We start from the raw sequence: 25,162 nt of genomic DNA on the forward strand, positions 1-25,162 counted from the left end.
CAACACACCTGAGGTTTGCACTGAAAAATGGAAGAGCACTCAGGAAGCTTTCAGGCACAAGCCTTTTTTACCTTTTTGTATATGTATGCGTGTAAGTGAAGCAAAGATGGCTCTCTCAAGGTTAAGGTCACTTTTTGTTAGAAAAGCTCTCAACAGTACATTACTTTGTGGTGATACAGCGAGCAGTTGCTTAAATTAATGGTTTCATTGCTGGAATATGTTTTTTTGCCATTAATTTATTTTATTTGCCATTACTTTTCTTGCACCTGAGATAATCATCATTTAGAATGCGTGACCCTGGTAAACCGCATACCACATAAGATCTATTGTATTGTATTCCAGGAAATTCATTCACAACAAACGTTCGTGTTTGATACTGTCATTTCAGTCAAGTGAATGTTCATATATTGCCAAAATGTCCTCCAAACACATTCATTTTCTACAATAACTTTCAAATAAAGAGAATATTAAAATAAATGCAATCTATTGGCAATGATGTATTGGAAGAACAGCTGAATCCTCACAGGAAGAGCTCTGAAATGAAGAGGTGAAGCCGTCCATGATTCTTTGCTCGTTCTTACTTTGGACAACAGGGAAGAGGCCCATTACCTGTCCATCCAAAATCTTTGAGCTGCTAAAACCGCCAAAAGTGCCAGGGTAAGGATAATTATTTTCAAATTAAGGGAATAATTAATTGAATGGGGCCTAAATTTTCATGTTTCATTTTTGTTGACCTAGGAACACATCGAACACAGAAAAATCAGGTTCTGCCAAAATAGTTTGAAACATTTGTATTAATATCTAAAAAAAAGAAAACAGTTGTGCTACTTTATATTTGTTGTGGAAACTGTGATACATAGTTGTAGGATTTTTGGATGAATAAAAGGTTAAAATATCGTAATGTGCCCCATGCGTTCTGCACAATAGATCTGTCTGGTTTACTTTCCAAATTGTTCCAAATTTGCTTGGTGGCATTGAGGTCTGGACTTTGAGGGGACCAGTCTATAATTTTCACTGTTCCAGTAGATTCCTTAAGACTGCAGGTAGTTCCGTTAGTTTGCTTTATGGGTATTGTAATGGCCAATTCAACAATAACAACTGCAACCTCTTAAATATGCCTTTTAAGTATTCTATCAATCTTGGCCATTATACAAATATATATAGATATCAATGTAAGAGTCTTTGTTATTCATCATTTATGTTGTTCATAAATGGACTGATTTTGAGAGGAACCTTTTTGTGCAGTTTACATAGAATGGCTATGTAACATGTTACATAGAACTTTCATCTCAAAACAGCAAGGACAATTTAATCTGTCTCCATGATATGCTTTGCTTAAAAGTACCATGCATAACATGCATTCATCAACTTTGTAAAGATTTTACCCAAGTGAAAAACCAAAGAGAAAGACAAAATAGCTTTGATTATCTTTCAATTAGCTAACTACATCCTATAAAGGACAGATAAAAGCTTAAATCTTTGTGGAAAGGAAGTCAGAATTTCGAAAGCCAGAGAGTCCTGTGATTGTAATATCAACTCGCTTTCTGAGAGTCCTTCAGTAATTCAGCCCATTAGACATCTGAACTACTTCCTGACTGGTCATTGGCCGAAATGCTCAATGACTTTCAAAATCTGCGTGCACAACAAAATTACTTAAATGAAACCATTTGGATTCATTGTTACTATGGAGACCGTTCTATATTTTGCTTGTTTTTATAAATATTGTGCTCGCTTTGTTTTAAGAAAAATGTCCCAGTGTCTTCAGCGCAGCATGACACGACATGATGACACACACGGCACTCAGGGAGATCATGTTCTATGTCTGCTTTTAGCCCATATACGACATTCTAGGAGACTGAAAGCGAATACTTTTTTTTTGACGGACAGGAAGTAAGCATGTTAGAGCTGCCCAGAAAGACGTGACATTGTTGGAAAGACCAGCTAGTGACCGACGTATCTTGTGTTTCCAGTGCTGAGCACATCATTTTTGTGCACTTGGTTCAATATTTCATTAATAATTGCTTCAAATTGATCAAAAGTGACAGTGAAGAGATTTATAATGTACCAAAAAAAAAAAAATCTACTTATCAAAGAATCCTGATAATGTCTAGGCAATTGTAATGAACAAATATAATAATAAGTAATGTTTCTTGAGCAGCAAATCAGCATATTAGAATGATTTTTGAAGAATCATGTATATATTTAAATTGTAATAACGTATGAGGATATAATATAATAATAATAGTAATAATATCTTTTTTTTTTAAATAAATGCAGTCTTGGTGATTGTAAGAAACTTCTTTCAAAAACCTTTTAAAAAAAGCCCAAACTTATGAACAGTTAAAGTATGTGATTGTGTGTGCAAAGTTAAAACTTTGTATGAAGTATAAATCTGTGCCAGATAACACCTGAATAGTACAAAAAACACCTCCCTGGGAAGTTAATACTTTGATTCTTCTTTCACTCTTGTACATGACATGCCATAATATACCATTACAGACCATTTTTTCACAGCAGAGTTACAGACGCTTTTAAAGAAAACTCTGAAATTCTTGTTAGAACTTCAAACGGAGTTGTTTGTTTAAACTTGGATGCTTGAAGAATTTAGAGAAACATTCCACTGCGCTTTATTCACAGAAGTTTCCCAGCGTTTCACTTTAATACCGCAGATTCATGAACAAACTGTCATGCGGCTCCTCTGATGGTACAGAGAAAATCTCAGATGCAGCCGTGTGGAAGTTTCATCTAATTGTCTACTCATAAAATAGCTGATCTAACGTCTCCGTTTGAATCTGGGCCATGGAGTACATTTTTAGCCAAACCTTTTCCATCTCTATTTTAAAGACATCCTTTTAGGATTTGACTTGTTCTCTGCGTGTTTAAGTTGGCAAAAACACGAGATACAAAAATATACCACAATCCTTTATAAGTATGGCACTGTATGGGACAATTGTTGGCCACCGTCCAACTGGTCTATTAGTAAGGTCGACTAGTTTATTTAATTATTTTTTGGCTTTAAGGGTGATGAATTAACATCTTGGCGAGGATAACGTGTTGTTCTTTTTGACTGTCAGCATGCTAAGCTCTTTCTCTCTGAGAAGTTGTGTCTGTAATTTCATCAACTGCCGCTGCAGCCATCACGGCCGCGCTTGTGTAACAAATTTACCACCTTCAACAGTAAATCAAACAATTACTGTCAGCTGTCCAACGGCCTTCATTGAGGGAATTCATACCCCAAAGGTCTTCGGTTTTTTAGATTGATAGTGTTGCGCAGTTAGATTCTTAGCCTATGCAATATTCTCAGTTTTTTAATTTAAAAATATATTTATTTATTTATTTAAAAATATGTGTTTATATACATGTATGTAGTCTTGCTAAATGATTAATCATGATTAATCACATGCAAAATACCAAAAAGTTCCAAAGGTTCTGGTTTACATAATGTGTGTATTTTTCGTGTGTATATAAATAAAACACATGCATGTATGATTAAGTAAAATATGTCACGTTTACATATTATATAAATTAGTCCAGTCAAGTTATTATTATTTCTATAGTACTTTTTACGATGGAAATTGTGTCAAAGCAGGGAAATAATGTTGAAATATATCCATAAATCCACACTTTTTTTCGTGTATGCTAGACTTTTCTTTTTTTTTTTTTTTAACATGGATGTGTATGACGACTTGATTGCAACAAGACTCATTGTAATCAATAAGTGTAAATGAGTCACACCAGGGTTTAATAAAAGGATTGTTTCATTACAGTAATGTGTTTCCACACAAGTATCGATCCATCTCACGTTTCATGCTACTGCATTATCAGCTCTGTACTTCACATGGCTAAAACACATTGATTGCTTTTGTTGGGCACCGCAGCCCTTGTGCATCGCGCTAAAGCACTTCTCATTACATCATTTCAGTTGCTTCAGAAAAATGATATTCCATTGTCTTCCATTTTACGGTTTCGCTCGTTTAGAATAATTTGTGTGTTTGTGCAGTTAATTAATATGAGCAAATGGAAGAAAAATCACCGCCTCTGGAGCGTGACATCTCGCTTGATGCATTGATCATCATATTTGTCAAAAAAAAGTCAGAAAGACTAAATCTAATCAGAAAGGCCTCCTTGATTATGCTACTTTTTTTTTTACAATCTAATTAAAATGTGCAGATCAGCATGCACTGACAATCGCATTTGATCACGACTGTGATTTCATGGAAAAAGCCCAGTGTTTTTATTCATTCCAGACACATCCGACTGGGTGAGGATGTCTTCTGTTTTGAACGACTAAGAGATTTCGCTTTAGGCCGGAGTTAAACTCAGCTGGGCAGTCGCCATGGTGACATGTTTTTTTTTGGGGGCCACTTGACAGGATAGCTCACAGATGCAAAAAAAATACGATTGAGAGCAAACACCATTTCATGTGCAGAACCTGTCTGCTGATTATTTGGCTGATTGCGGTGATCATCATATTCAGCAATCAGGAAAACTGTGCCGAAACCTGTTTGTTTCCAAAATGCAGAGCGCAAACGCCAGGATACCTTCACCAAGAACTAAAAAGCTGTTATCCAGATGAGCGTTCAATTCAACATACACAGGTTGAAAGTAAAAATTTAAACTAAGCACAACACTATTAACTATATTTTTATCGTATTGATGCCTAAATTCAAGGTACTTTCGATCATAAAAATTATAGCTGCTCGTAATCATTGTGTTGTGTGTCAATGATAATTTGACTATTAAAAATTGTACCTATGTTCTTTATTGTTATTTAACGGTGACTGTTTCCAGTTAGTAACAATGGCAAACAAAGCATAAAGGCTTTGCTGTCAGTTAAATTGTAAAAGCATTCATCAAGTTTGAGCGTGCATAATTTATTTAGGCACTGCACTATTGAGCATATAATGAAAAATCCTAAATGTACAAAATATTTTATGTCAGCTAATTGCCAAAGCAGCTTTTTGTATTTAAATTTATTTAAAAAGTGTAAGTAATTTGATTAAAAAATGTAATTTAATTTGATTAAAAAATTAGTTTCAAAGAAGGGGTACACAGGTTCAATACGCGAACTGCGGGAAGTTTTTATTATGTTGATGTAGGTATGTATTGTGGCGGTTCAGAATTAATATATCCACTGTCGAGTTGGAAATATGCCCTACACAAAATATAACCCTAAACTTGTACCTTATAATGTTAACAAATGCAAAACTGATATAAAAAGACATTTGTTGATGCAACCATGCCGTTTCAACTTCTTTATATGCACTTTTGAACTGTTTTGTTAAACTGTAGTTACACCGGATACTCCTCGCCTCTCAAGTTCCTCTCCGTACTCCGTGAGCTACCGAACAAACCTGCTGTCTATGAAAACCCATAGATATGAAGCTGGATAACATTCAAAAACATCAGTTTTCAAATCTCCCAGCATATTTAGGATGTAGTAGTAATTGAAAATCGAAAATGACACTTTATTAATCGAAACGTTTTCAATTTGTGTAAAAAGGTATATATGGTGGCAGAGTTTTACTGCCTCTAGTGTTCATTTCTTTTGGAAACTGCAGTGACACCTAGGTACATCTATGCCATGAAAACTGGAATTATGCTGGTGTATACTCCTTTTCCGTATTTTTCTTTGCTTTGTGTTTTTTGTCAATGGCCTTTGCGTGTGTAATGCATCGCATTGCACTTTAAAATAGGGTCCTTAGGGTTAATTATCTTGATCATATTTATCTGAATTAGTCATGCCATTTTGTAGGCTGAAAACTCATTAACACGGTCATAGTTTAAAATCTTCCACCCGAAGTAAAAAAAAATTTGCATTCTTGTGTACTGAAATTAATCGTCTTTTTCTGTGTGACTCATAGCCTACTTTTTTTACAGCCTTTTGAAGCTTTGTTGCTTGTGTTGAAAATCCTCTGCGGTGGGATTATGCCATTAAAAAAGGGAATTGAGGTATTTGTGGGGGTTCAAAGCCTCTCAGCTCTGCAGGTACTTGATAGTTTCAATTACATTTGCAAGTTTGTCCCCCCCTAAATCACATGCTATTCCTCTGTTTAACAACTTCTCCAGCAAGCATACTTCGCGTTTTTGCTAAATTACACATCCCGTCATCATTACTGCATCCAGATAGTGGTTATACATGGTGTGCGCTTGAATGCGCAGTTTGTTTGTTTTGATGGTTAATAGGGTCATTTAGGACAGTGATCAGCTGTTCCAAACCTGTAAGACCTTCATTTATCTTTGAAACAAAAATGTAGATGTTTTAGATGGAATCCGAGAGCTCTGACCCTGCACAGACAGCAACACAACTGAAATGTTCTCATTTGCAGAAATGTAGCAAGGACATCGCAATTCCACCGCTATTCAACATTTCTTGAATATTTTCAATTAAACAATTGTGTATGCTTTTCTTTGCTCATAAACAAGGCGCACATTTACATAATTTTTTCAAGAATTGTTGAAGAATGCTGTTATTTTGTGCAATAAGTAGTCGTAGCTTAATAAAATCATGGTTGATCTCACAAAGGCCTTATGTGTTTGGAACGACATGAGGGTGAGTCATTAATAACAGAATTTTCGTTTTTTGAGTGAACTATGCCTTTAAAATATCTGCCTTATTTTCGGTTATCAGCATTCTTCTTAGTCAGTGGAAACCCAAACTAGTTATCTGTATTCTTTAAAATATCTTCATCTGTGTTCAGAAGAAGAAAGAAAAGCATACCGAATTGTCATTTTGTTTGAACTACATTATTCCATAAATATGATATATTTATATAATATTTGTTTTATTGCGGTGGTTTCCTTCTGTTTTTCAGTTGCTTCCCAGCTTTCACTCTATTGAGGAAAGCAGACAGACCTTATTTCCCCCCATGTCCGCAGAGCAGAGGCCACAGGCGCCGGAGGGAACCGGCCCTTGGTCTGTCAGTGAGAGTTAAAAGACCCAAAGCGCAGTGGGGGTCCGTCAAGTGCGAGCCATAACCTGCCGTGACACCTGATGGGTGATGTAAATTGACGTTGCAGCTTTGGAGTGCCTCAGCCGGGGCTGAAAGTGCATCTCAGCACTGCTGAGGCCCCAGGGAGGAGGGCTCCCGATCCTCCGGCATCCGATCCAATTAACTGCGCCACGCTCTGGCTGTTTGTCTCACATTTCCATGTTAATACAGCCTGGAAAGTCTGTGTTTAGTCAGCAAATCTGTGCCGCTGCATAATACTAGAGACTCTAGTATCTCTAAATTAACTGAAAATGCATAAACTGGCTTTAGACCATGAGTGGAATCGGAGATTTTCTTTCCCTCTGCAGAACGCAAGATCACGTAAGAATGTAACAGTGATGAATGAGAGACGGAGGCTCAGTGAACCTTTCGTTCCTTCACCTGCTCCGTCCCCGTCCCCCGTCACAGCCTTTCACCCCGAGAGCAGCGAGCGTGTGCTCACTTCTTCTTTCATCTCAGTGGGTCCCGCTGCTCCAGTCAGAGCTAATCAGAAAAACAAGACAACACAAAAGCTCAGCAATTCTACACCATACTGTGAGCGTCCTACTCCTGCACTGGGCTGTCTTGCATCACTCTCTCTCTCCAGAGCCCATGTTCTCTTCCACTCCACAGCAGAGCGATTAACACCTGTAGAAGTCTGATTTTGTTTAATGGTGAGCAATAGGAAAAATGGACAGCGGCGCATGACATATGCTTCATTACCTACAAGGTTCTCCGGTGTTAACACTTCATTTGCTTTTCTTCTCTTGGATAATTTTTGAGCTCCAGTGTCAGTTCTTTCATTACTAAGATTGAACAAATGTACAATTTGTCTGTCTGTCTATCTATCTATCTATCTATCTATCTATCTATCTATCTATCTATCTATCTATCTTTCACGAGTTCGCACTTACATATAATTAATCATAGTAAAAGGAAGCGTGTTTGGCGTGCTGTCAGGGAGAGGGATCAGAACTCAGCGGACTCCCGAGTCCAGGGTTTTTTTTCTCTTGTCCGTGGAGAGCGGACAGAGCTCGGCGTCCGACCCAATTCATGTTCAACTGAAATAGAATTCGAAACATATTCTTATTTCAGTTAAATTACAAATTGCTCAACACTGCTCCAAACTAGTGGCACGAATCTTTTAGAGTTACGTAATGATATGTTGTGTGAATTGTCCAGTAATCACAGACTGTTAAAAGGTCAGTAGAAAACTGAGTCAGGCTTGAAATTGTTTGTATTTTGTTATCTCACAGTACATTAGCTATTTCGCTTTATGGTGTTTAGTGCACTTGGAATGTTAGTGCTAGTCATGTGAAAGGGCCTTAAGTGTCTTTTTTAGAATAATCGCTGTGCCCTTCACCTCTGGCAGCGTTTAAATAATGTTCTAAAGTGTGAAGACACAGCACATCCTTTCTTCCTGCTAAATATTGTTCGTAACAAGCAAAAATGCTCACAGATAAATTGAGTCTAAATGCTCTCCTGAGACACGCATTAGACTTAGTGTCCTTTACAAGCAAACATGATCAAATGCTGTAATTTTCTTATAGCTTATTAATTTGGATGCTCTTCAGATGATATCAGATCGTAGCAGAAAGTTACATATAAAACCTTTTTATATCTACATTACATACATGCTCAGATTTATTTAGACTACTTTTCATAAGATGCTGGATCTACGTAGATACAAACAGATCATGCGGGATTACAAAAAAGGTTTTGTAAAGTAGTACATTACATTCTGCTATGATGTGATATAATTTTTATACGCTGTCTAATAAATTAATTAAATATCACATAAGATGATAGTACCGCGTTTCTTGTTTTACCCTTCTCTTTTTTTCCAGACCTGAAGTTTCTGCAGAGGGCTTGCAGTAATTCAGATGACAGGTAGTGGCGGGGGACTCTAAGACTAGCTTTTACCTGTAGGCCAAGTTGAAATGCAATGTTTCAGTATGTCAGTTTATTATTTCTCAGGTTTAGTGAAATACAAGCGTCTTACTTAAACAATCTGTGGATTATAGAAAGCATAAACAGCCTCAGCAAATGTCAGCTGCCTTACTAATTACCTCGTGCTTCGATTAATCGTTTCCCGCTTGCAAAGTCTCCATGTCCGTCTCTCGCTGTATGTTCTCTCTCTCGACAGCGGCTTCAAAGACTGAGTCGTACTGACAGACTCTCCCCGCAGCGTCTGACTGACCCCCCCCAGAGAGAAAGAGAGAGAGAGAGAGATAGAGCGAGAGAGGGATGCGGTATTATATCTGTGATTGCCTCTCTGTGTGGGCTTCCTGTGTGCCGTACTCTCCTGCCCTGAGTCTAATGCTGTGTGGCAGCGCTCATGCTCTCCTGTCCAAACGAATCCGTCAGACCTCTGACACACTTGCACAGCAACCAGTTACTCCCTGCCTCCAGTGAGCCGCGGACCCCAGGCGGCATGCTTACACGCGTGTCATGTGCTCTCTGATATCACACACGCAGGCCGCCGTGCTCTTCACGTATCAGTAATTTCAAATTAACGTGACTCTTCGTGTCTGTCGTTTTCCAGGGTTTGCGCCGCCGGTATTCGGTCGTAGCCTGACACGGGTTCGCTAGTTACGTCTACACCAAGTCTCCGCTGTCTGATTGGCTGCGTAGGAGAGAACTAACTAATGGCTAGATGAAAATATGTCATCTGTTCTGTCTGTAGATGACACTTCGTCCTGATCTGTAATCCTAATTGCTGTAATGAATGGGGGAACCTTGTGGAATTCAGATCCGAGGGTAATTAAACAGAAACCTAATAAAAGAACAGCCGCCTTTGGCTTGCGAGGAGAAATAATTACAGCTTTCAAATGATGGCCACATCACCCTGCAAGTTTGCTTAAGTTTTTTAATCAAACTGAGGCTGATGGTCGCCTTAAAATGACATGAGTACAACATAATCGGTCCCAGGATATGTCAGGGGGCACATCAACAAATTTGCTCTACTGTCATGTGTGCTACCAGAAAGGGTTTCTTATAATGAAAGTGTGATCACCTATATTATGATGCTGTTGGTAAACCTTTTTCAGGTTATTTTGGTTGAGGAGGGTTGTCTTGCTGGCTATCATGCCTGCTGGGGAAACTAGACCTTTTCCAGTTGCAAGGTAAAAAGGAGCTTAGTTACCAAAAATGAAAACTACAACATAAACTACTCAAGCCCAAGCCATCCTAGATGTATATGGCTTTCTTCTTTCAGACGAATGTAGTTGGAATTTTTTTAAGCTTGGTAATGCCGTGGATAGGGGCCATTATTTAGAAGCTCCATAAATCTATATATATCCTCAATTACTGCGACGTAAAACTAACCTATATTACTTTAGGGGGTTATCACATGTCCTCTGAAGTAGACTGATGTGTTTTTGTAACAAAAATATTCATATACATATAAAGTCATATACACCTAGTATGGCTTCAAGGTGAGTAAAATATGAGATAATTTTATGCAGAGCATGCAATGTACTAGTTGCTGTAACAGAACACACAGAAAAAACCCCACACAGTTTTCTTTCATCTGTGGAAGACAAATGAAAATTCTGATAAATGTCAGTGTTTTTATTTTTAAAAAACGTTGAAACATTCTAAACATGTCTTGGTGAATTATACCTTTTCAATGTAATTCTGCAACTAAAGGAAGTACAGTGTTTGTAAGAAACAATCCCCTAGTACCATCATCTAAAACCCAGGCTGTGCTAGTGATCATTCATGGTGCTATTTTCAGTGGCGCTGTTCACCTGTCACAGGTGTAGAGGACCAAATCCCAGGTGATCCTACACCTAAAGTAATGTTCATTTCATGAAGTCTCACCGCTAGCAGGAAATCAAATGAAGCACTGTCTTTTTTTCTGTCTGCTGGTTTGTGACTGAACTCCAGGGATCAGATTTACTCACCCAAAATCAATCCATTACCTCACACGTACAGAATCTTCCAGATATGACATGACATGCTGGAAAATGAATGACATGTGTTGGCTTAGACCTAAAAATGGCACCTTTCTGACTGATGGATGATCTCCATTGCCCTCACCTCTAAGATTACCTCAATAATACTTGGGCGCAGGAATCATTACGCTTTCCTCAGAACTGTCAGCTGACACAGGCCTGGATAAATCACTCCATTCACCCATGACTCTTTGAGTTACTTAGAAAATGGGTTTGGGCCTTGAAGTTTTTGTTTCTTTTATGTACAGTAACACACTTTTTTCTTTGCTTCTTGGCACACTTTTTGTTAACTTCCTCAAGACTCATTGCAGAGGTGTTTGAGCTGTAATTGACTTTATTGAAATCTCCAGATATGCTGTTTTTAAAGCATGTGCTACTTCTATCACCTTGAATCAACCTGCATCACCAGTCCTTTTCAGAAGTAATTAAGCTAATTTAACTAGTTTTTTTTTTAAACGTTATCGGTTGTGAAGATTGTGTATGTCTTTCTCTTCTCTCCATCTCTCTCTCTCGTTCATCTGTTTGTGCTGTTCATGCATTTGCCACACAAGAACTCTAACCTTCACCTGTTGAGTGTATTGTGAGGTTTAGTTAAATTACATTTTCAGAACCTTCATGTACATAACACTCCAAATCCGTCTTCACCCCTGACCGCTCCAAACAGCCGTGACATTAACCTGCCTATTAATAATCCGTCATCAAAAGTCCATAATCCTGAGCAAACACTCCTGATATTTCACACCAGGCACCTCGAGAGAGTCTTGGCTGTGTGTTTTTTTAGAAAGCAAGTAAGCAAGTAAATGAGGTTTGTGCATTTTTTTTACACTTGTGACACCAGTAAGTTTTTATAAACACCAGGTGTTTATGCTAGGTTTCTACACATATTAAAAAAAAAAATTGTCAGATGGTACAGTTTGGTACAGTATGTATTATTTACATATATACAAATTACAATTATTCATATATGCAATTATAAATGAATAGTAATAATAATAATAATAATATATATAATAAATATACACAATACACACATATATATTATGTAAATAAAAACTTGCAATGCAATAAATTATTTGAGAGCACTAATATACTTTTGACTATTTTATTACTTTAACACTTCACCCCTGACCGCTCCAAACAGCCGTGACATTAACCTGACTATTAATAATCCATCAACCAAAGTCCATAATCCTGAGCAAACACTCCTAATATTTCACATCAAGCACCTCAAGAGAGTCTTAGTCGTGTTTTCTGAGGACTTGAGGGCTTGAGAAAGCATGTCAATGAATTTTGTGCTTTCCCCCCTCTGTGTATTGAAAGATTACCCATAGTCCAAAGCTTTCCCATTCAAGTGCTTGACTGACATGTGGAGAGACTGTTCAGCACAACGGCTGGCCACTCTTTGACACTCCATTTAGTCCATTTAAAACACTCTTGAGAGCTAATCTGATATTATAACCCTTCTGATTCCTGCGTGTATTGTCAGTATAGTCAGGGCAGGCCAAGGTGAAGTACACTTTTCTTTTTGCCTTGTTTCAGATTCCATTTAGGGTGAAGAAGACCTAGGAGAGAGGGTTTATTTTGCCACAGTTGTGAGTGTATTGTATAGTATATATGTGTGCGTATTCAGTTGCATTGCTAAGGGCTTTTAAAGGTTTAGAGCCATGTTTACATTAGAAGTTTTTTGTAGAGAGTTTATTGTTGCAGTGGCATAAAAAGACTTAGTTTACTCATTGAAAATGAACATTGTTATTTTTTGCTCATCCTCATGTCAGTCTAAACCATCTTTTATGAAGCACAATAACAAGTCTAGCAAATTGTCCTAGGGATTTCTTTTCCCGTTTAAACAGCACAGAATGGGGATGAATGCTGTTAAGCTTGAAAAATAACAAAGAGAAAGCTGAAAATGAAAGAAATCATATAGCTTGTGCACTTTAAAGTATTCTAAAGTCATATTGCACTGTGTGAAGAAAAGTCAAAAAAACATTTTGGTCACACTTTATTAGGTGGCCATAAAAAACTATGTACTTGCACCAGAAAATAAGTACAATGTATATTTTATACATATTTTACTGCAAAACACTTGCTGCTATTGAGGTGGGATGCGGGTAAGGTTAGAGACAGGTTTGGTGGTATGGGCAGGTTTAAGGGTGGGCTAAGGTGAAATGGATGGGTCAACGGTGTAATTATAAATGTAAGTAAAAAAATTATAAAATTTTATATAAATTATAAAAGTAAAATGTAAAAACATGTACACAATAAGTGCATTGTACCAAATTATAAATTTAAATGTAAGTACGTAGTAGTTAAGTACATTTTATTTCATTAAGAGCTTGACAGACATAATTTACTTTCAGTGTATGAGGAAAAAAACATTTGGTTTCCTTTTGTTTTTCATAGCAGAAATATATTCAATCCGAAGTAGGAGCTGACGTTCTTACAGAATTTTAATGGCGATTTATAAAACATAAAATATGTAAATACTTGTCTGAAAAATAAATGCGGTACCTCTACCAGAAAAGAAATTAATCTAGCAATTTTACAGCAATTTCACAGGTTTTACATATAAAAGTGCCAGTTAAGTTTTAGCATACAGTCTGTTTGGATTTGATATGGCTTGAGCCTGAAATTTCATTAAACGCATCGCATAGATGTAATATTTTAACAACACAATTAGTTAATAACACACATGCAGCAAACAGTTGTCTGGCTTTTAATCTGTCACATCTGATTCTTCTCCTCCTGCCAGTTAGTCCATTACTCAGATCCAAGTTTTTTTTTCTCTCTCGTGTTTGTAAATCTTGGAACGACTCCAGTCAAATCTTCCAGCAGATTTCCGAATCGGTAAAGCCAAAAACAGCCTCAGTAACACATTGGTTATGGAGCAGGACTAGCATTAACTAAGACAAGAATGACAGATCATGACATATGTTCAGCTACAACATGCCAAGAACTGATCTATGTCTTCAAAAACCATCCAGCAGCTATAGGGCTACCGAAAACCTGCTGCTCAACATCCCATGAGCTTTGCAAGGCGAGTGTTTGACATTGAGAAATGAAACCAGCTGGGAAAAAAAACCTTTGCCCCCACTTTTTTTTTTTTTTTTTTTTTGCCAAGTTATTTCCAACTCAATATAAAGAAAAAGTGGAAGTGTCTTGTGCGGCGTGCGTGGTCTGCTGTGATTAGCCGCCTTTTTTAACCTGAGAGTGGAAGAGATTGTGCGTCTGACAGGATTCACTATGACATGATTGCTGGCCCATTGAGTTTCAACTAATCACAGAAATGTGTGTTTCTAATTGCTGACTTACAAAGTCCCTGATGGCAATTGGAGGCTGTTCTGAGCTATAATTTCGGTGCCGTCTCTTTTTTCCTTCTCTTTGAATTATCTGCTATCATTTCACACACACCAGACACATACAAAATACGTACACACACACACACACACACACAGTTAAATATTCACAAAAAGACACATGCAAGCCTGCACAAACAACGCTGAATTCCACAGACACCTGCATAACCTAAAATCAGAGATCTGCCGAGCTGCATTGATTTGTTTGGCAGCGGAGCTCTACTCACAGAAGAAGAAGCATTGGGTGCATGTGAATGATATTTAGGCAAAATATCAGCAAAACTGACCTACTTTTATTTTATTAATAAATTCTTCTTGTTAATTAGTCCTCGTTAATGTTAATTAGTGTGTGTTAAGTAAAGTTATATGTATTTATTTTATTATTTGATTCTGATTCTGACAAACTCCATTTAATTTTGATTTGATTCGACGTACTTTGTATGTCATATTTTTTCTTACATATTGCTAATACAGTGAACTGTATGGTTTAATCACAAAAAATACGCTTTATGAAAATAGGCAATTCCGTCATTTGTTTGTGAATCAGACTACAGTTGTTGCACAGTATGGCTTTGAATCACTTAAAATAGCTTTTCAAATTAGTAATTTGTCTTTTAATCAGAATACATAGGCTGCACAGTGTCATATGGTTCGCAAAAAAAAAAAAAAATTTGTAAATCTGACTTTTTTAAAGGTCTGTATAGCCAGCCACTTTCTATATTTTATACTAAAGCAACTGCTTTGTCTATTTAATATGTTACTTTAAAATGACATTCAGCTGAAATGCAGCAATTTTACCCCTTTTTCTTTATCACATGTTTCAAGATTAGGTCTAGCCCTATATTACATCCCACCGAATACTATGTTTTACATTTGTCGCATTCCAGAAGTTAAATGCACCGCACCGTTTTTTTGTTTGTTTGTTTTTAACTATATACCATAATGAAATGTTATGTTAATGAAATGTTAATGAAAGATTTCAGCAGATTATCCCAGACACGTGACACCTTGTAAATAGAAATGTTTCTACGAATCTCATTCTGAATTCCAGAAGCAGAAAGCCTCCTCTCTGTATCTGTCCGCGGGGAACGCCGCTTCTTCCGTGGATGCGCGACTTGAAGTTTATTCCCAAACAGCATTTGTAAGCGTGCTTTGATTGTGACCCACTCAGACGCTGTTGTATTAATTCTTTCTCTCTGAGCCGTTTGCTGTCGCAGGAAGCTGACAGGGCACCTGAGCACGGTTTCAGAGACAGAAGCTATTTTGAGTCGCGAGATAAAGCTAGGCCCCATCCCACGTTGTTTTCGCAGCGGGTGGTCTCTGTTCCCACATTGTCGAGGATTGTTTATTGAGGGAGAAGGCAGGGCCGCTGCCAAGCGCGGTCTGTCAGAGACGAAAGAGCGGTCTGGTTATGACACAGCCTGTCGCGTGTGCGTGCGCCTTGGGAGGGGCGCGTGACTGCGGCTCAAACGCTACTTCTGACATTTCCATTAGACACAGGGTTATGGATATACCCGGGCCAGGTGGGTACAGGAGAGCCATGGCAGTGTCACAGCCTGTCTGCTTTAGCTGCGAGGGACACATTACTTAACCTGCCACAGCAGCCCCGCTGACATTTGAGCCGAGACTCACAAAACAGAGCACTGAAGGAGTCCGTTTCACAGCCATTACTTTAAAGTGCCCCTATTATGGATTTTTGAAAATTAGCTTTCATGCAGTGTGCAACACAGCTCTAAGTGAATGAAAACATCCTGCAAAGTTTGAAATCTAAAGTGCACCATGTTTGAAGTTATTGTCTTTCAAAAGAAAGAGTTGAATTTAAAAAAGAAAGAATTGACATTTGAACAAGTCTTTTTAAAAATGAATCTTAACCCGTTTCACTTTAATATGAACATGACATATCGCACAGCGTCCTAACTACATGCAGTAAAGGGTATCTTTCAAATCTTGAAAATAAATGAAAACAAATATGACCATTACCATCTCTGTTATGGAATACACTCATTTTATCAGTCACTCAGTATGTACTTTTAAAGATGTGTAAAACTTTTTGGAAATAGGCTCATTCCCAATTGCCCTAGAGTTAATAAGTTGAGTTTTACCCTTTTGAAATATATTTAGCCGATCTCCGGGTCTGACAATGATAGCACTTTAAGCATAGCTTAGCATAGATCATTGAGTCTAATTAGACCAGTAGCACCGCGTTCAAAAATTACCAATGAATTATATTATAAACATTTCGTTGCAAATGCAGTGCACTTCCAGAGAGATCCTGCCCACACTCTCTTCTGATTGGCTATGATATTTGACTGATTCTGTCATGTCTGGTGTGGACACACAAATTGTTTGTCGCTGGAATCTTGTCACATCACTTGTAGTTGGGACACAGTGTTTGCATGTTGTACCACCCAATTCTTGGCACACGGACCTGGGAAAAAGGGGTTTATAAAGTGTAATCATCGAGCTAATCGTTTGGAAGCTGTTGAGTAAGCAAGCTAAAAGTAATTTTTTTGACCTTGCGTGCATGTCAATCTATTGTTGGAGACTCCCAAAACCACAATATGAACCTTTTATAACTCATCATAACCCATGATCTTGGCCAAAAAATTCAAATTTTTTCCATTATTTTAGTTAACCCTTGGCCAGAAACGAAATGTTTTTTTATTTTTTTTTTTTTAGAAAATCGTGACCGTGTTGTTCTGAATAATTCCTTTTATTATAGTTAATTCATTTTCACAATTTAAAAATGTGTTCCTTTGTTTTTAGTAAATCATGGACACGTTGCACTTGATTGTTCCCATAAATCAAATCAAAATGAGTGAATGAATTAGTACAATCTGGCATCGATTTAGGGAGCACCTGCGTTCATACACAAAAGGACTATAATTTGAGCTGTTAAAAAGGCTGTTTGTTTGGATGTGCACATATACAAAAAAATAACGCTTTACAACTGAAGTATGTTTGGCTGACAGAAATTGGGTTCCCTAGCAGGTAGTCACACTTTCTGGTATAAATACCTCTAACATCTCTACCACAATAGCACTCAGGTAAAAGCATGCTGTTCCAGCCATGTGTTGATAGGCACAGGGGCATTAGTCATGATAAGGTCAGGCTGTCAGTTGAAGACTCCCCCGTAATCTTCCCCGACTCGACCTTTAGACCGTAGATTAGCTCCATTAGTTCTGCTGGAGTGACGTAGCGGTGAGCAAAACTGTTGGTGTGGTAATTCACCCGATCTCGAGCTGGAGTAGAAATCCTCCTCTGGGCAGCGGCGCTTCACGGAGCTGAAGTAATTCACTGCGACTCTCCCATCCTAAGTGGCGGGCCGGCAGGTGGGGACGTCAGACATGTCGCAACGCGAATCACATGCAACAGCGGGCGCGCGTGGGTTCCCGAGGCAAAAACATGCACCTGAGTTCATACATATCGAATTGGAGTGCAGCCCAGCGTGTGGGGTTGAGGCTGCACTGCGCCTTTCTCTTTTCCCCAGAGCCGCACAACATACAAAGCCATGTACTAATGCAATATGAGGGTCGAGATGTCAGACGGTGAGTAATTGCGGACATAAAGGTGCTTTGAGAAATTGCTTGTCAAACAATTTGGTGTTTTATTAGGAGTAGGTGCCGTGCCGTACAAGGGACGTCTGCTGGAAATGCGCAAGTTTCCACGGCTGCTTAGAGGTGAGGCGGTTCCTCAGAGTTTGTGGTCCCAGGTTCCCACAGTAATTAGCTGTGTTCGAGCTCGGTCTGCCCTGCCAGCGCGGGACCTGGGCTCAAACGCCAGCGCTAATGAGAAAAGAGCGTTTTGCCTCTTTTATTATTAGTATTTTTTTTCTTCCGTCGTATTGGCTTTACGGCAATGCTAAAACTGCAATTATCGCTTGTCATCACAGTGTGTGACAATTGCCAGCCTTTGGTCTGCCCTAAAAAGTAATTTGCGAGCGAAAGTCTGACAAACTCCTTTAGGATTCTAACACGTCCTTGTCTCGCCTCCCCCTCTTTATAATTTAAGGACAATTATCAACTATGTAAAGGATAAATCAGCTTTCGAGGCTGCATGTCAGATTCGTTCGGTGTGTGCGCTTACATGTGTGTGGATGTGTCCTTGTGGCTGCTTTAGAGTTCTGTGAGTGAATGTGGAGCCGGTGGTGAAGGGAGCAGAAACCCGTGAAGCTCTTTGAGTGTCAGGCAGCAGGATTGTTGCCCCGGGCAGCTCCCCGGGCCAGAGGGGGTGGCTGAATCAGGCAGGAGTGCAGGAGGCCTTGAGTTTACATTCATCCGTGCCCTTGTCGTACACAGGAGCAGCTGGAGCTGGTTCTTAGCATTTTTGGAAAGTCTGTATAAACACATATGCTAAACCTCTCTCTGGGAAAAAAAAACTGAAAACGTTGTATGTGAAAATAAAAATGAAATATACTCTTTGAGCGGAACGACTCATTTGCCTAGCGGTCTGCTTTGTGATTTGCATACGTGAACGCTTCGCAAATTACCATAATGTTGACAATTACAATTTGTAATTTAGACCCTGGTCTAGTTTTGCACTCTTTGATGTTTAGATGCACCTGTTTTGATCTTATTTGTTAGAAGAGCAGTTAGATTCAGAATTCAGCGTGGTAGTTAAATGAACTCTCGACAGAAGAAGAAGCTCGGACTTCGGGCACTTTCCATAAATTGGGTTCAAAATACCGCATACAATTTCTGAATTTATTCATGTAATTATTTAATGGTGAGTAAAAGTTGGTTAATCTCAAGAGGTCAAATTAAATTTTTATATGAATTTCAAATTACATCTATTTTATTGTTGTTATTGTATATATTGCTATTGTGTGTTTTCTGTGGAGTTTGCAAGCATTAAATCAACATACAAATACAGCTAATCATTTAATGATCAGTGCATTTTTCTATATGTGGAATTTTTGTAGCCATTAAACAAACTTCAATGAATAATGTTCAAAACCAAAAACAGAGTTAGTAAATAAGGGGTAACTTGGGTATATTTGGGATTTCTTTACAGTTTTTAATCATTGTTTCTTGTACAAACTGATTTTAATACAATTATTGTATGTTTTGTTAAGGCACTACAGGTCTAAAAATTCATGATCTTTGAGGTGAGACAGGCAGATTTTTTTATTTTTTTTCATTTTTTTATATTTTTCATTTGAAATGCACCACATTCATGGAAAGTGCCTGTGTTCTTTAGAACAGTATTTGATGTTCATATACATGGAGCGGTTCCCAGCACGACTGGGCTTTAGATTGGTCTTTAAAGGCCTCTGTGTGAGTTTTTGAGAGAAGAGAATTAAGCAGCGTGACAGTATTGATGATTTTCACAACGCAACTTAATCTGCTTCCCCAAATAAGATATCATCTCCCTTCAAAAATGACTTCAATCCAGATTGTCAAAGCATTTTTATTCTTCTCAGAAGAATGTGTGCGCATAGTTGAGTTCTGTATTGATGGACTCTTTTTGAAGTCTTCCCGTACATTGGTGCACATCAAATAATTTCACTATGTTAATTGACCTCTTGAGGCATATTTAATTCAACAATAACAACACAAAAAACCTTTTCTGAGCTATGGTTCCTGATTATTGTGAACTTTCAGTGAATATCAGTCTTCCTCTCAACCAGGTCACGATCAGTCCGAGCCAGTCAAAAAGATCAAGCATCTTTGACTTCATTATTCTTTGTGTCCTTTTGCGTCTCAAGGTTATGCTATAGGGTTTGTAATTGCTTTGAAGTACAGGTTAGTTAAGAAAGAGGCTTTTTAGCAACCCTACAAACACATTATGAAGATCAATAAATACCGTGCAGATTCATATTTATTTCATTGGGCAAATCCAAGCCACGCAACACACAGAACAGCGATTTCTGCAGTTTTCAGGCCTAGGGAGTTAAACTTTTCAAGTGTTTGAATTTTATGGCAGAAAGATTCAGACCATGTCCATCTTTTGAAGAGCAGAGAGGTCTGGGTGGAATTGGAGGCCCTCTGATTTCTCTTGGCTAACAGCTCGGTTTTGAATTTGTGAGTTTTGAAGACTCAGTTGAGAAATCAATCCTGAAATCAAAGTGATTCATGTTCCACTTCTGTCGTGCACGATGTCTTTTGCTTAGAGTGGTGAGGACCAGGCCAGCCAAACCTATTTTCTGATACGGGAGAGCTCTCGCTCCTCGAAAGCAAGTGCAATTTTGCACAGCATTTTCCAAAACTACTCCCAATCTTTAAAGGCCTTCTAAGCGGAACAAGCTGAATTTTTGACTGAGGTCCCGAGGACAACATATCAGCTGTGTGAAAATGATGCTTTAGCATGATGCTTTTATGTTTTTTTTTTTGTTTTTATTTATATTTTTCAGTACAGCATTAGAACAATGTGTATATGTAAAGTTTTTTTTAAGAAACCTCTATAAATCTACTGGGAAGAACTGTTATATTTTGAATTATTATTAAAGCTTAAAATTATGTTTTTTTTTATTATTATTTTAATATCCTTGAAAATATAATTTATTCCTGTAAATTTGATCTTGAATGGGCAGAATCATTCTGACCTTCAGCATACTTCCGGAATAATTCTAATATGCTGATGCACTACTCAACAAACATTATTTTTTTTTAATGATTTTTAATAACATTATTTATTATTGTAATTTTAATATCATAATATTGTGGAAACCATGATACACTACTACTCAAAATTTATTAAACCCAAAAAGACTTCTTCAAATAATAGTTTTTTTGAAAATTCAGTCCTTGGGAAAATATATCATGGTAAAATATGGACATTAAGAACCATTATTATTAAATGAGCAGCAACAATAGGCTAAATGATAATATATGAGCACCGATCAACTTATTAGAATGGTTTCTGAAGGATCACGTGTCACTGAAAACAGGACTGCAATATTCCTGCAGTATTTTTGATCAAATAAATATAGCCTTTGTTGAGCACTATTTTCAAAATCCCTAAAAAAATCTTAATTATCCCAAACTAATGAGCCATTTTAACAAGACGCATATTTTTGTGGTCCGAGAAAAAAAACGTAATATTTCTGTTGCATGCTACATTAATCTGCCACCTGTTTCTGTACCTGAAGTAGCTGCTCACTTCGCTCATCTCACATTGATCTAAGGCACTGGCATGTTCGAAGAATAACAATAAAGTAATCTCGTTTCCTTCGGCTTTTGACCAATTTCACCGTACTGTTGGAGGCTTATGACACGCAATTTCTAAACACCTCTGAAGCGCTGTGGTAAAGTAGTCCTTTGACAACAAGACAACAGAGCTGATTGCCTCTTGCACAAAAGGCTCTCTCTCTTCTCTCTCTCTCTCTCTCTCTCTCTCTCTCTCTCTTTCTCTCTGGAGGTGGTAAGGATGCTAGAGGGCCGTTTTTTTAATGAGCTGTAGCATCAGCAGCACTCAGGCATAAATTGCTGACACTGTTTACTGCAGGCGTTTTGCTCCTCTCAGCTGACCCTTTAGCTTCCACAGCCACAGTTAAATAAAGCTGCTTCTGCTCTTCCACAGGTAAGATATTCAGACAGCACCTAAATCCACCTCATAAAGTCCAGATTAGTTCACGGATCCGATTCGTTAAGGAGGAGCATTAAAGACAAGTGGGAATTTACTATATTTTAAAGCTGACCGTAGTATAAATGTTTCTCGTCTTATTGTATTGAATTGTGTGTGGGTGTGTGTGTGTGTGTTATATACATTATTGTTCAACGGACTTTGGGGTCAGTAGGAAATACTTTAAGAAAAATAATATTGTAAAGCATTGTTAGAATTTAAAATGAAACTGTTTTCTTGAACTGTTTATTCCTGTGATTCCTGTACATTTTCAGGAGCCACGACTCCAGTCTTCAGTGTTCAAAAAAAAAATCTTATTTGTAACAAATTTCACTATTCCAAAATTTATCTGCAGATTTATGCTAATATAAATAATTCATTATTCATAAATAAAACAACCTTGCTCTTACTATGCAGAATTCATCAGTGCTTATTATTCTTGTTTTTTAAGTAATAATATTTTTTAAATATAATCTATATTTGATTTTTTGTTTTACTTTTTTTTTTTTTAGCAAAAGAAAGCTGTTTGTCCGTGCATCGGAACAAAGCCATTTTACTTTTACAAGGCAGACAATTCACACTTCTTGAAATGATACCCAGGGAAATCAATTTCATGCAAAATATACGTTGCATTATTACTCTAAGCTTGAGTCCCTACCAGATAAACAGTTTTTTTCTTTCTTTCTTTTTTTTTTAGGTTGCTTTTACGGTAGGTTTCAAAAGGCCAGTAATATAATAAACCCAATCAATCTTACATGTTGATCTTGTAAATAACTTCCCTGTCTTCTTGCTCTTGCTCTCATTCTCGCTCAGTTTCTTTTCTCTGAGAGCGCTCAATGCCCTGCCTGCATGCTGTTTTTCTCTCCCTTTGTTAGGCTCAGAATTGACGTCTTCTGGGAGTGATATTTAAATCTGTGTCCAGGAAATGGAACCGCAGGAATCCAATAACAAAATTCATTTGTCTAGATTTGACTTGGGGTGCTTTGCCCACTGCGAGGGGATGCGCCAAACCTCTGAATGTAATGATTGGATTTATTTATCTATTTGTGGCTCTCATTAGAGGTGTCCATAGATCCTAGAGCCCCTGCTGTGGATATTGGTCCGCATTCATGAAACACAACTGCTGGGTCTCATAAACAATAGATTCTGTGATTTCTTGGATGTAGACGGTGAGCTGTATTTACCGTTTTGCATCTGTTTGTCCAATGAAGATGATGATTTTCAAAATGTGCATAACGATTCAGCCGGTCAAAAGTCCAGTTTGGTTAAGGTCATGCATTACAAAAGCCCTGAATCACTTGCGTTCGTTCAAATTGACTTACCATTGACACCCACGTTGCCTTTCAGGCAAATATCTTTGAAAATATACTTAAAGAAAAATTTCTTTAAAAAAAAAAAAACATTCCCTATTAACTGTTTGATTAGTCTGAGTCTAACACAAAAGCTATGTGATTTTCTTTACACTATGTGGGAGAGTCTGGGCAATGTTTTTTTGTAAAACGTTCACATATTCACTCAGGTCGGTGGTGAGAGAGCTTTCTAAACACTGCCACTTTTGGAAGTTATTGCAGATGCATAATATTTACATTCCCCCCTCCTTTCAATGTAAACTTTTAATGAAGTTTGCAAGTTTTCATAAACTTTGCATGTATTTATTACTTTGAGGACTGGAGGACTGTCTGTGACATTTCATCATTGTGCAATGTCAGTTTCATAAGTATTTGAAATGCCAGGGCAACTCTAAAGATCGCTCAAAACATTGAATGAATGTGAGCATCACAGGCTGCGTTCCTCTGTTGGCTCTCACTCCATTGTTCATCGAAGTATAGTTCATAAAAATGCAGTCATTACCTGCTCTCCATCATTTGTCATTGTATGTTTTACTATTTATATGGAATTTTTAGCAGAATGTTTACACTTCTCTTTTCAATACAGTAGAAGTGAACGAAACAGACGTGTTAGAGCTCTGTCAAAATATCATCATAAAAACAGTCAAAACGAGCTCTCGTATCTCTTTTGTACTTGCTCAAACTTGATCAGTCTTCATGTGCCATATTCAGATAAACACAAATGAGGTTTGACAGCTTGTGGTTGAGGGAAATAAGTTGTGAATGATGACTTTTGATGAAATATTTTGTCTGTTCCTAATATAAAGCTATCATGTGGCTTTGGAGCTTGGAAAATTCTGCCTAATATCTCCATTTTGCGTTTATTGGTAGAAAGATCATATGGGTCAAGAATATGATGAGTACTGTTTGAGAAGTTCTCAACTAGTCGAATACAACAAGCTAATTTGTTTCACTGACAAACTATGCTGAGTAGTGTATGTCAAAGCCTTCAGCAAATTAAGCACAAATGCTAAAAATAACTAATTGTTTTGCCTTCATTAATAAGTGCCATTAGACTACACTTTGGTTGATGTTTTTGAAAGAAGTCACCCACGACTAGATTTATGTGGTCAAGAATGCAGCAACAATAGTAATGTTGTGAAATATTACTATAAACTGTTTTATTTTAACACGTTTAAAATGTTATTTTTGTGATGACAGCTACATTTTCAGTCACAAGATACTTTACAAATCATTTTAATTTGCTGATTCGCTACTCAAGAAACACTCATTATAATAAATGTTGAAAATAAATTTATTTTATTTTATTTTATTTTGATTTGATTGATTGATTGATTAGGGCCAAGCAATAATAAAAACATGACATTGGTAAGTATTACTGTCTTTTAACTACATATTGTTTTATATTTCGTCAATTCAGGATTCAAATATCCTGTCACTAAAAGTCAATCCTAAACCCTAAACCTACCTGATAGTGTTAACAAATGCAAAACTGAAATCAAAAGGCATTTATTGATGCAACCATGCCATTTTAACTTCCTCATATGCAGATTTGAACTGTTTTGTCAAACCATAGATACACCGGATTTGAATCGGAGCTCCTTGTCTCCCAAGTATGCCTCCGTACTTTGTGAGCTACTGAACAAACCTATGAAATCCATACAGTAGATATGAAGATGGATATGTGTGACTTTAGCATTCAAAAGTTTTCAAATCTCCCAACATATCAATATAAGTCATAACATGATATATTTCAAGTAATTGTGCAAAAATTAAGCTTTAATGTTTTTTTCTTTGACAGAACAGATCAAGTGTTAGAATTGATGTTATCCTTAAACAGCAAAATTAGACTGCAGCGTACAGAGAGAAAAAATACGCCTGGCATCTCAGCGCCGTCCCGCAGAAATCCTGCCACATCAGTGGAAGGCCAAGCGCTATTTATGAAAGATGCACCTCGCAGAGCTGCA

The 25,162-nt window shown here is 37.5% G+C and overlaps 1 protein-coding gene across 1 annotated transcript in view; it reads left to right on the forward strand.

Moving 5' to 3' along the window:
- The window catches only part of kirrel3a (kirre like nephrin family adhesion molecule 3a), a 111,874-nt gene that overhangs the window by 38,908 nt on the left and 47,804 nt on the right, over positions 1 to 25,162 (forward strand). The gene's annotated exons all lie outside the window — the stretch shown is intronic.

The sequence above is a fragment of the Puntigrus tetrazona genome, unplaced genomic scaffold (genome assembly GCF_018831695.1).
Source record: "Puntigrus tetrazona isolate hp1 unplaced genomic scaffold, ASM1883169v1 S000000002, whole genome shotgun sequence".
Lineage (NCBI taxonomy): Eukaryota > Metazoa > Chordata > Actinopteri > Cypriniformes > Cyprinidae > Puntigrus > Puntigrus tetrazona.